The sequence below is a fragment of the Ipomoea nil genome, unplaced genomic scaffold (genome assembly GCF_001879475.1).
Source record: "Ipomoea nil cultivar Tokyo-kokei standard unplaced genomic scaffold, Asagao_1.1 scaffold0715, whole genome shotgun sequence".
In the NCBI taxonomy this organism is placed as follows: Eukaryota; Viridiplantae; Streptophyta; class Magnoliopsida; order Solanales; family Convolvulaceae; genus Ipomoea; species Ipomoea nil.
Genome location: NW_017617143.1, coordinates 375,252 through 387,860, shown reverse-complemented (window position 1 = coordinate 387,860; position 12,609 = coordinate 375,252). Strand labels below are relative to the sequence as shown.

Here is a 12,609-nt window from a genome sequence, read left to right as displayed (position 1 = left end):
ACATGGCAGAAAAAATTGTTGTCAAGGGCTGGGAAAGAAGTTCTTCTGAAAAGTATTGCACAGTCCATGCCAATTTTTGCCATGTCAGTATTCCTATTCCCAAGAGGCGTTTGTGATTCGATTGAAAAATTAATGAACCAATTTTGGTGGAGGAACGGGACGGCCGCTGGTCGAGGTATCCATTGGATGTCCTGGCTCCGATTAGCGATCCCTAAGCAATTCGGGGGCATGGGATTCAAACGGCTCCATGAATTCAATCTTGCGCTTTTAGCCAAGCAGGGATGGCGGATTATCACACGACCCGAGTCGCTTTTGAGTCGTCTCCTGAAAGCGAAGTATTTTCCAAATACGGAATTCCTTAAAGCATCCACTGGAAACAATCCGAGTTATCTTTGGCGAAGCATCAACGCTAGTCAGGGTCTACTGCATGGGGGTTTGATCCGGCGCATTGGGGATGGTAAAGACACTCGGATTTGGGATCACAATTGGCTAGCCGACGCAAGTAATGGTCCGTTATCTACGCCATGTATCGAACCCCTCCGTAACGCAACGGTAAGCCAAATTATGACTAATGAGGGCGAATGGGACCTAGAAATTCTTCGGGATATTTTTCTAGACCAAGATGTGGAACGCATTCCCAACACTCCTATATCTATACAGTATGCAGATTCATGGAGTTGGGCAGATGATATTCGGGGCCTCTACTCGGTCAAGCTTGGCTATCACACTACGGTAGGCGCAGGCTCAACACAGAACTCTTCCCACGAATTTACAGAGTGGAAAAAATTGTGGCGTATTCCAGTTCCACCTAAAGTGATCAACTTGATTTGGCGTGGGATATGGGATATACTGCCAGTGCGTGAGAATCTGAAGAGGAAAGGAGTCTGGATTGGAGGCGGCTGTCCGATGTGCAATGCTGATGCGGAAACGGTTGATCATCTGTTTGGGGACTGTCTTGTCTCTCGACAGTTAGAGGGAGTTGATGATGTTCTCCAAGGCTCTACTTTCGCAGGCTATATGGAATCCAGTTTAAGCTTGCTGCCCCACACGTCTATGGTACGCATTGCGGCACGCATATGGACGATATGGAACGCTCGCAATAATGTAATATGGCACCACAAAAGTTGGAATTTAGAGGGCCTAATGAGACAAACAGTAGAGCTTGTATCTCTTTGGCTGGAGGTGTTTTCACCGGGGCATAATGGAGGTCACCGTTCAGTTAATACTCCAGCAGTCTGGACACCACCACCGGAGGGGAGTTTGAAGTGTAATGTTGATGCAGCCGTTGCCGAGAATGGTACCTTCTACGGGGCTGTGATCTGAAACCATCTGAACCAATTTGTGGCTGCCAGGAGTGGAAGACTACAAGGCACCCACGACCCCTACTGTGCAGAAGCGATGGCAATGAAAGAAGCTTTATCTTGGATTAATTCTAGACCTCCGATGAATTATATTGTAGAGTCCGACTGCTTAAATCTTTGTAACAACCTTAATTCATCTAGTAGGGACTTGTCTTATGTAGGTTTGGTTATTAAACAATGCTGTGACATTGTTCGAGGCGTTGGGAATGTTATCATTCGCCACGTCAGAAGGCCAGCGAATCACGTGGCTCATGCGCTTGCGCAGGCTGCAGGTTCTTCATCTGTCCTTGGGGTGTGGATTACTCACCCACCTAGTTGTATCTCGAATTTGATTTAATGAAGTTTTTGTCCATTTACAAAAAAAAAAAAAAAAGTAAAGAAAATAAGATAAATCATTGTACAAGACCATGTGTGACAAAAAGAAGGTGTTGGCAGTAATTGTAAGATTCCTAAGGAAATCTGCATCGTGTAGAGTTAATGAGTCACTCTCCCAAGGAAATCTGCATCGTGTAAAGTGTCTATTTGACAATTTTTCCTTTTTGTTGGGGAAGAGTTTATGTTTTAGGATTTTTCCTTTTTGATGGGGAAGAGTTTATGTTTAAAGTTTTTCTTAAAGGGAAATAATTTAAGCGACCACAGTGGGAGTCGAACCCACGACCTTCTGATCCGAAGTCAGAAACGCTAATCCACTGCACTATACGGTCATACATATATAGTTTTAAACGAATATTGTTAATTTATAATATTTAATCATTGTTGTCAACAAGTGAACGTATATGTCGAATATACGCCGCGCAGTGCATATACAATATATCATTTGATAACACTTGAGACCTTGTACGATATATTAGTTGCGGCCTATATATACATTTTTATAAATTATATTAAGTTATGAACTGTATAATTTTAAATTTTATAATATTATAATTATAAAATAAAAATATGACAAATAAATTATATTAATGTTAAATACAAGTTAAACAAATTATAATTATATCACAATTTACAAAATTAAAATATAATTATCTTTTTTGAAAGCCTTTAATCATTGTGAAATTAATTACGAAGCTAGAAAGAAAAGAGGGGGACATAGTCCCAACACATAGTGTTAGCATGAAAAAGCAACCCTTTTATTTCTACCCATAAAAGATGGCAGGCCCAAATACCTTCCAAAATTGTCAGCGTTGGGCACACCAAGCAGCCCCGCGACCTGATCACGTGTATCCTCCGTGGTATTCCTACTAAAAGAGATATTGAATTTATGGAAATATAATTATCTAAATATATTACATTCGAATTATTATTTTTAGATTACGAAAGAACTTTACAAACATTATCTAAGGGTAAATCTCACATCTATGTAATATCAAGTAAAGAAAATAAGATAAATCATTGTCATATGTGACAAAAGAAGGTGTTGGCAGTAATTGTAAGATTCCTGGAATGGCAAGAAAATCATCTTCACTCTCCTAAGGAAATCTGCATCGTGTAGACTAAATGAGTCACTCTCCAAAGGAAATCTTCATCGTGTAAAGTGTCTATTCGACGATTTTTCCTTTTTGTTGGGGAAGAGTTTATGTTTTATGATTTTTACTTTTCGTTGGGGAAGAGTTTATGTTTAAAGTTTTTCTTAAAGGGAAATAATTTCAGCGACCACAGTGGGAGTCGAACCCACGACCTTCTGATCCGAAGTCAGACGCGCTAATCTACTGCGCTATACGGTCATACATATATACTTTTAAACTAATATTGTTAATTTAGAATATTTAATCATTGTTGTCAACAAGTGAACGTATATGTCGAATATACACCGCGCACTGCATATACAATATATCATTTGATAACACTTGAGACCTTGTACGGTATATTAGTTGCGGCCTATATATACATTTTTGTAAATTATATTAAGTTATGAACTGTATAATTTTAAATTTTATAATATTATAATTATAAAATAAAAATATGACAAATAAATTATATTAATGTTAAATACAACTTAAAAAAATTATAATTATATCACAATTTACAAAATTAAAATATAATTATCTTTTTTGAAAGCCAAAAATCATTGTGGAATTAATTAAAAAGCTAGAAAGAAGCCAGGGGAGACATAGTCCCAACACATAGTGTTAGCATGAAAAAGAAACCCTTTTATTTCTACCTATAAACGATGGCAGGCCCAAATACCCTCCAAAAATGTCAGCGTTGGGCACACCAAGCAGCCCCGCAACCTGATCACGTGTATCCTCCGTGGTATTCCTACTAAAAGAGATATTGAATTTATGGAAATATAATTATCTAAACATATTACATTCGAATTATTATTTTTAGATTACGAAAGAACTTTATAAACATTATCTAAGGGTAAATCTCACATCTATGTAATATCAAGTAAAGAAAATAAGATAAATCATTGTACAAGACCATGTGTGACAAAAGAAGGTGTTGGCAGTAATTGTAAGATTCCTCGAATGGCAAGAAAATCATCTTCACTCTCCCAAGGAAATCTGCATCGTGTTAAGTTAATGAGTCTAAGAGTTTATGAAAAGGGAATTAATTAAAGCAACCACAGTTGGAGTTGAACCCATGACCTTCTAATTTGAAATTAGACAATCTAATCCACTACACTATGCAGTCATACATATATACTTTTAAACTAATCTTGTTAATTTAGAATATTTAATCATTGTTGTCAACAAGTGCACGTATATGTCGAATATACGCTGCGCTGTGCATATACAATATATCTTTTGATAACACTTGGGACCTTGTACAATATATTAGTTGCGGCCTATATATACATTTTTATAAATTATATTAAGTTATGAACTGTATAATTTTAAATTTTATAATATTATAATTATAAAATAAAAATATGAAAAATAAATTATATTAATTTTAAATACAAGTTAAAAAAATTATAATTATATCACAATTTACAAAATTAAAATATAATTATCTTTTTTGAAAGCCAAAAATCATTGTGGAATTAATTACGAAGCTAGAAAGAAGCCAAGGGAGACATAGTCCCAACACATAGTGTTAGCATGAAAAAGCAACCCTTTTATTTCTACCTATAAACGATGGCAGGCCCAAATACCTTCCAAAAATGTCAGCGTTGGGAACACCAAGCAGCCCCGCAACCTGATCACGTTTATCCTCCGTGGTATTCCTACTAAAAGAGACATTAAATTTATAGAAATTTAATTATTTAAACATATTATATTCGAATTATTATTTTTAGATTACGAAAGAACTTTACAAACATTATCTAAGGGTAAATCTCACATCTATGTAATATCAAGTAAAGAAAATAAGATAAATCATTGTACAAGACCATGTGTGACAAAAGAAGGTGTTTGAGTTTTTATTTTATATGATATTTTTATTTGTAAGATTCCTGGAATGGCAAGAAAATCATCTTCACTCTCCCAAGAAAATCTGCATCGTGTAAAGTTAATGAGTCTATTTGACCATTTTTCCTTTTTGTTGAGGAAGAGTTTATGTTTTAAGATTTTTCCTTTTTGTTGGGGAAGAGTTTATGTTCTAGGTTTTTTTAAAGGGAAATAATTAAAGCAACCACAGTTGGAGTCGAACCTACTACCTTCTGATCCGAAGTCAGACGATCTAATCCACTTCACTATGCGGTCATACATATATACTTTTAAACTAATCTTGTTAATTTAGAATATTTAATCATTGTTGTCAACAAGTGCACGTATATGTCGAATATACGCCGCGCAGTGCATATACAATATATCTTTTGATAACACTTGAGACCTTGTACGATATATTAGTTGCGGCCTATATATACATTTTTATAAATTATATTAAGTTATGAACTATATATTTTTAAATTTTATAATATTATAATTATAAAATAAAAATATTACTTGTAAATTATATTAATGTTAAATACAAGTTAAATAAATTATAATTTTATCACAAATTACAAAATTAAAATATAATTATCTTTTTTGAAAGCCAAAAATCGTTGTGGAATTAATTACGAAGCTAGAAAGAAGTCAGGGGGGACAGAGTCCCAACACATAGTGTTAGCATGAAAAATTAACCCTTTTATTTCTACCTATAAACGATGGCAAGCCCAAATACCTTCCAAAATTGTCAGCGTTGAGCACGCCAAGCAGCCCCGAAACCTGATCACGTGTATCCTCCTTGGTATTCCTACTAAAAGAGATATTGAATTTATAGAAATATAATTATCTAAACATATTATGTTCGAATTATTATTTTTTGATTACGAAAGAACTTCGCAAACTTTATCTAAGGATAAATCTCACATCTATGCAATATCTAGTAAAGAAAAAAGATAAATCACTGTACAAGACCATTTGTCACAAAAGAAGGTGTTGGCAGAATTTTCATTTTATATGATATTTGTATTTGTAAGATTCCTAGAATGGCAAGAAAATCATCTTCACTCTCCCAATGAAATTGGCATCGTGTAAATTATGTCTAATTGCAAAATTTTAAAGAGTTCAAGTGTAATTGAACTATTTTAATGTGTGAGGACCTAATTGATTGATTTTTCATCTATAGTTAATGAGTCTATTTGACCATTTTTCCTAAATATTTCCTTTTTGTTGGGGAAGAGTTTATATTTTGGAATTTTTCCTTTTTATTGGGGAAGAGTTTATTATTTAGGTTTTTCTTAAAGAGAAATAATTTAAGCGACCACAGCAGTGGGTGCTGAACCCACGACCTTCTGATCCGAAGTATGACGCGCTAATCCATTGCGCTATTCGGTCATACATATATACTTTTAAACTTGTAAGTGTAAATATGTTGCACGTTTAAGCCTCTTAATATTGGCCTAGATTAGTTGTCAAAGTGGTTCTGGTTTAGTTGCTGGATTAGTCATAATGTCTGGAGTAGTTGACTGGATCAGCGCGAGAAAGTAATCCAGGAGGTATGAAGCTTCTTCAAATCATTTATTAAAGACCCTATCAACAAGGAGATCTAAATCTAATGGAGCAGCCGAAATCAAGGATGGAAAGAGTGCTTGAATTGTGGATCGAAGGATCCCTTACTACCTATATAAAATGCTACTTTGGTTAGCATTTTCCCATGCACTCTTTCACATTGGTTTTATTCTGAAATTCTTGGTTCATCTATACCAAATATATACTGTACTGTTGAGTGTGAAGAAAGGCCGATAATCAGATTATGAAGCAATGAAGATCGCCTGCACATCGGATCCACTGGAGTAGGTTCTGGAGTAGTTATAGGTTATACTTTAGTGTGTAATAAACTCTCCTTTTGTACTCCGTTTTTATCATAGTGGATTTGGGTTGATGTGACTGGCCCCGCAGACCTAGGAGTGAGGCTCCGAACTGCGTGAACATTTCCTGGTGCATGCTTTCTTTTACTGCTATCTATTTTATGTTCTTTATTATATCTGGAGTATGATTGCATCTAGTCCAGCTTTATAATTGAAATAAAATTAAATTCTTAAAGCAAAATCTTGCATTCAAAACTCACGTGCTCTTTCAATTGGTATCAGAGCTTGGGGACTTAAGTTACTAATCTAACCGATCTGGCTATCACGTGTTTTTTTAATTCAAGATCTCAGTATCTGGTTTGCTTTCTGTTTATCTTGTTTATTTGCTGCTCACTGTGCATTGAGTCTTACAGCATGGAACGACATAGAACACCTCCTGAACTAACAGTGACAACTATGCGTACTGGAAGGCCCGCACCAAAATGCATCTACGAGCTCAAGGAGAGAGGGTCTAGAGGGTTGTTCTTACTGGTTGGTCTCATCCTACCAATTGGTTGGTTGCAAAGATGGAGATAATACAGGAGATCCTCCAGTCCTCAAACCAGAGGCAGAATGGACAAAGACTGAGATGACCACCGCAAGCTACAATCATAAAGCGTTAGATACTATCTTTTCTTTAATGCATGAGAGTCAATTTACATATTATGTTCGAATTTTATTTTTTAGATTACGAAAGAACTTCGCAAACATTATCTAAGGGTAAATCTCACATCTATGTAATATCTAGAAAAGAAAAAAGATAAATCACTGTACAAGACCATGTGTGACAAAAGAAGGTGGTGGCAGAATTTTTATTTTATATGATATTTGTATTTGTAAGATTCTTGGAATGGCAAGAAAATCATCTTCACTCTCCCAAGGAAATCTGCATCGTCTAAATTATGCCTAATTGCAAAATTTTAAAGAGTTCAAGTTTAATTCAACCTTTTTAATGTGTGAGGGCCTAATTGATTTTTCATCTAAAGTTAATGAGTCTATTTGACCATTTTTCCTAAATTTTTCCTTTTTGTTGGGGAAGAGGTTATGTTTTACGATTGTTCCTTTTTGTTGGGGAAGAGTTTATGTTTTAGGTTTTTCTTAAAGGGGAATAATTTAAGCGACCACAGTGGGAGTTGAACCCACAACCTTCTGATCCGAAGTCAGACGCGCTAAATCACTTCGCTATGCGGTCATACATATATACATTTAAACTAATCTTGTAAATTTAGAATATTTAATCATTGTTGTCAACAAGTGCACGTATATGTTGAATATACGCCGGGCAGTGCATATACAATATATCATTTGATAACACTTGAGACCTTGTACGATATATTAGTTGCGGGCTTGCGGCCTATATATTCATTTTTATAAATTATATAAAGCTATGAACTATATATTTATCTATATAATAATATTATAATTAAAAAAATTACATATAAATTATATTAATGTTAAAACAAGTTAAATAAATTATAATTATATCACAAATTACAAAACTAAAATATAGTTATCTTTTTTGAAAGCCAAAAATCATTGTGAAATTAATAACGAAGCTAGAATGAAGTCAGGAGGAACAGAGACTCATCACATAGTGTTAGCATGAAAAAGCAACCCTTTTATTTCTACCAATAAACGATTTCAGGCCCAAATACCTTCCAAAATTGTCAGCGTTGGGCACACCAAGCAGCCCCGCAACCTGATCACGTTTATCCTCTATGGTATTTCGACTAAAAGAGATATTGAATTTATGGAAATATAATTATCTAAGCATATTATATTCGGATTTTTATTTTTAGATTACGAAATAACTTCGCAAACATTATCTGAAGGTAAGTCTCACATCTATGTAACATCTTGTAAAGACAAAAGATAAATCACTTTACAAGACCATGTGTGACAAAATAAGGTGTTGGAAGAATTTTTATTTTATATGATATTAGTATTTGTAAGATTCCTGGAATGGCAAGAAATTCATCGTCACTCTCCCAAGGAAATGTGCATCGTGTAAATTATGTCTAATGGAAAATTTTAAAGAGTTCAAGTATAATTGAACCTTTTTAATGTGTGAGGGCCTATTTGCTTTTTCATCAAAAGTAAAAGGGGGGGTCTATTTAAACCTTTTCCCTAAATTTTTCCTTTTACTTTGGGGAGAGTTTATGTTTTAGATTTTTCTTAAAGGGAAATAATTTAGGCGAACACAGTGGTCGTCGAACCCACGACCATCTAATCCGAAGTCAAATGCGCTTATCCACTACGCTATGCGGTGAAACATTTATACTTTTAAGCTTATCTTGTTTAGAATATTTAATCATTGTTTTCAACAAGTACACGTATATGTCGAACATACGCCGCGCAGTGTATATACATATATTAGTTGCGGCATATATATTCATTTTTATAAATTGTGACACCCCAAAAATCCACATTTCTTTCCATGAATTAATTGAGTAATTAATTCTATACCTTTTGAGGAATTGATTCCTAATATCCTGATTTTTGATACTCAAGGACTAGAATTTGACTAGTCAACCTTTAAGTGGTGTTGTACCTTGTGCTTTGAGGGGAGTTCCCTTGTTCCTTACACTTTCTAAGGGTTAGTAAGGGTATCCTTGTCTTTTCACCAAGAGTTAGTATTGTAACCTAACCTAGAAGACTTCTTCATTTCATTCCTTACAATTCTTAGAAAAATATCTCTACCTTCTCTCTAGAAAAGAAGTGTAGCTTATTCTCCAAGCCAAGTTGAGACCCTTGTCAAGATTCCAAGATTTGCTTCCAAGATTCAACCTTTCACCTATTTGGGCATCTAGGAGGGTAAGATCTAAGTTCATCTTGTGTTTTTGGTTCCATCTTAGTTGTCTTTTTCTTAAAAGTAGGATCTTTATGATCTTTTGGTTTAATCTTGAAGTGGGTTTGGAAAGTGACCCTAGTGGAGAGCTTGTTGTGGTGTAAAGTGAAGTCTTTTGGTCTTCAAGAGGTAACCCATGCTCTACAAAACCTATTTTGCTTACCTATATGTGATTTCTTGGATTCTACTTGTGTTTTGCTATGAAATGTGAGGGTTTATGCATTTGTCTTGTGATATTGCATATCTAGAGCTTGTGTTTAGGGTTCCTTTGTGCCATTGCTTGGCATTTTCCATTGTTCAAGTCATTTTGTTGTATTGGATGAGATTTGGCATGTTTTGGACTTGAATTTGAGTTTGGAGTTGAAAATCCCTGAAGGGATTTGTTGTGGAACAGGGATGTTCCCGCGGGCGGGGCACCACCCTCCAGCCTACCCGCGGGTACATAGGCCTGTGGGGATGTGTTCCCGCGGGCGGGACCACGGGTGGGGCACTACCCGTGGGTCCACCCGCGGGGAACACGATGGTGTTCGTTCGGGATTTGTTCCCCGTGATTTGTTGGTCTTGGTGTTTGGTCTTTTGACTTCCCGTTGTTCTTTTGTGGATCTAATTGAGCGTATTCTTGATGTTTCGTACGTCTAGAACTATATGGTAGGTGTCCATGTAGGACTTTGGTGTCTTGAATCGTGCTAAGTGTTCAACATTGTGTTTCGTTGGACCAAGAGGTGTCTTGTGAGTTCCTCGGAACTATCTTGAGTTTCCTCGTTGATAAGCATGCAAGTTTGTTGTCTTAATGCTAGCATGTGAGTTGTTTGTTCCTTCCGTTGGGTTGATGATAACTCGTGTTATTCATCGTTGATGTTGATTGGGCTGTGACCCGTTCCTTGATTGAGTATGTTTCATACCTTCATTGCAATCCGTTGATTGATTCCTGTTGAGGTGTGGTGTGTGTGGCTTTACCTGGATTGCACGATTAGTGGTATGGGACACTAGTCACCAAGGTATTGCAGCGGTCCTCGTGGTGGCCGTGACGTGATTATGGAGTTGTGACCTGTGTGTCAGGTTCACGTATTTCTTGGGTAAGGCGTGTGTCGCCGAGGCGTGTGTCGCCATGTGTGTGAACGGTACCTTGTGTACTATGAAATTGGTGGTTTTGTTGGTGGTTTGTTGGTGGGGGACGACGGTCCCAGGAGGGAAAAGGTTGGACTAAGAAGTACAGGGGGTCCTGGAGGTAATGGTTGGAAAGAAGATACAAGGTTAGGGGTAGCCATAAGGTTGGAACAGGGCATAAGGAAGGCATACCAACTCGTGATGGGTGATGTTGCGAGGGCTTGTAAAGCCGGCGTTGTGTGATCTTCTCTCGTGACGTGTGTAGTCACGGAGGCTTGTGTTGTTTTGGCATGTGCTGCCGTTGGGTGAGTCTTTATCCTTTGTGTTGTAGTTAACCTTTGTGGTTTGGGATGTGTTCCCGGTATTATCCTTGTGAGTGGTGAGTCTTATGTTGTCTATTGATCTTGGCTTTTGACTTATATACTTATGTATTCCGTTTCGAAAATGGTTTTATGGCTTATATGTATCTATATATGATACTTAACGGTATTGGTGGGTTACCAGCATTATTCACGGACCGGGCTTCGTCCCAATGTTTATCTTTGTATCTTTCAGGTGATGTTTAGACGAGAGCGATGTTTAGGGCCTGGTAGCTTAGCACCTTTATCCTTGCTTTTGTGGCCTGTGCGCCAATGTAGCTAGTTAGACTGATGATTTGGGATAGATGTATACACTTGCAGATTGTTCGCCGTAGCGTTTACCGGGTTTGGTAAACGTGGCATAACACCCCATTCGGATTTCTTTTTATCCAGTTTTCGTTTTATCTTCCGCTGTGCTAGTTTTGTTGTTTAATCTGCATGTGTTAGGGCTTTTATTTGGGCCTTGGTTGGGGGGTGTTACATAAATTATATAATGTTATGAACTATATATTGTTAAATTTAATAATATTATAATTATAAAATAAAATATTACATATAAATTATATTATTGTTAAATTCAAGTTAAATAAATTAGAATTATATTACAAATTAAAAAATTAAAGTATAGTTATGTTTTTTGAAAGAAAAAATTCATTGTGGAATTAATAACCAAGCTAGAATGAAGTCAGGAGGGACATATTCCCAGCACATAGTGTTAGCATGAAAAAAAAAAACCCTTTTATATCTCCCTATAAATGATGGCAGGCCCAAATACCTTCTTAAATTGTCAGAGTTGAGCACACCAAGCAGCCCCGCAACCTGATCACGTGTATCCTCCGTGGTATTCCTACTAAAATAGATATTGAATTTATGGAAATGTAATTATCTAAACATATTATATTCAAATTTTTATTTTTAGATTACGAAAGAACTTCGCAAACATTATCTAATTAAGTGTAAATCTCACATCTATGTAATATCTTGTAAAGAAAAAAGATAAATCACTGTACATGACCATGTGTGACAAAAGAAGGTGTTGAAAGAATTTTTATTTTATACGATATTTGTATTTATAAGATTCCTAGAATGGCAAGAAAAATCATCTTCACTCTCCCAAGGAAATCTGCATCGTGTAAATTATGTCTATTTGCAAAATTTTAAAGAGGTCAAGTGTAATTGAACCTTTTTAATGTGTGAGGGCCTAATTGTTTTTCATCAAAAGTTAATGAGTCTATTTGACCATTTTCCCTAAATTTTTCCTTTTTGTTTGGGAATAGTTATAAATTATATTAATGTTAAATACAAGTTAAATAAATTATAATTATATCACAAATTACAAAATTAAATATAGTTTTCTTTTTTGAAAGCCAAAAATCATTGTGGAATTAATAACGAAGCTAGAATGAAGTCAGGAGGAAAAGAGTCTCAACACATAGTGTTAACATGAATAAGCAACCCTTTTATTTCTACCTATAAACGATGTCAGGCCCAAATACCTTCCAAAATTGTCAGCATTGGGCACACCAAGCTGCCCCGCAACCTGATCACGTGTATCCTCTGTGGTATTCCGACTAAAAGAGATATTGAATTTATGGAAATATAATTATCTAAGCATATTATATTCGATTTTTTTTTTAGATTACGGAAGAACTT

General features: G+C 35.7%; 3 non-coding genes across 3 annotated transcripts; all 3 read right to left on the bottom strand.

Annotated features, from left to right (window-relative positions):
• Positions 1–1,991: 1,991 nt before the first annotated feature.
• Positions 1,992–2,065, bottom strand: TRNAR-UCG. Its single transcript has one exon. It is a non-coding gene; the product is annotated as a tRNA-Arg (tRNA).
• A 946-nt stretch (positions 2,066–3,011) lies between these two features.
• On the bottom strand, positions 3,012–3,085 carry TRNAR-UCG. The gene has a single exon. It is a non-coding gene; the product is annotated as a tRNA-Arg (tRNA).
• A 4,675-nt stretch (positions 3,086–7,760) lies between these two features.
• On the bottom strand, positions 7,761–7,834 carry TRNAR-UCG. The gene has a single exon. It is a non-coding gene; the product is annotated as a tRNA-Arg (tRNA).
• Between the last annotated feature and the right edge of the window lie 4,775 nt (positions 7,835–12,609).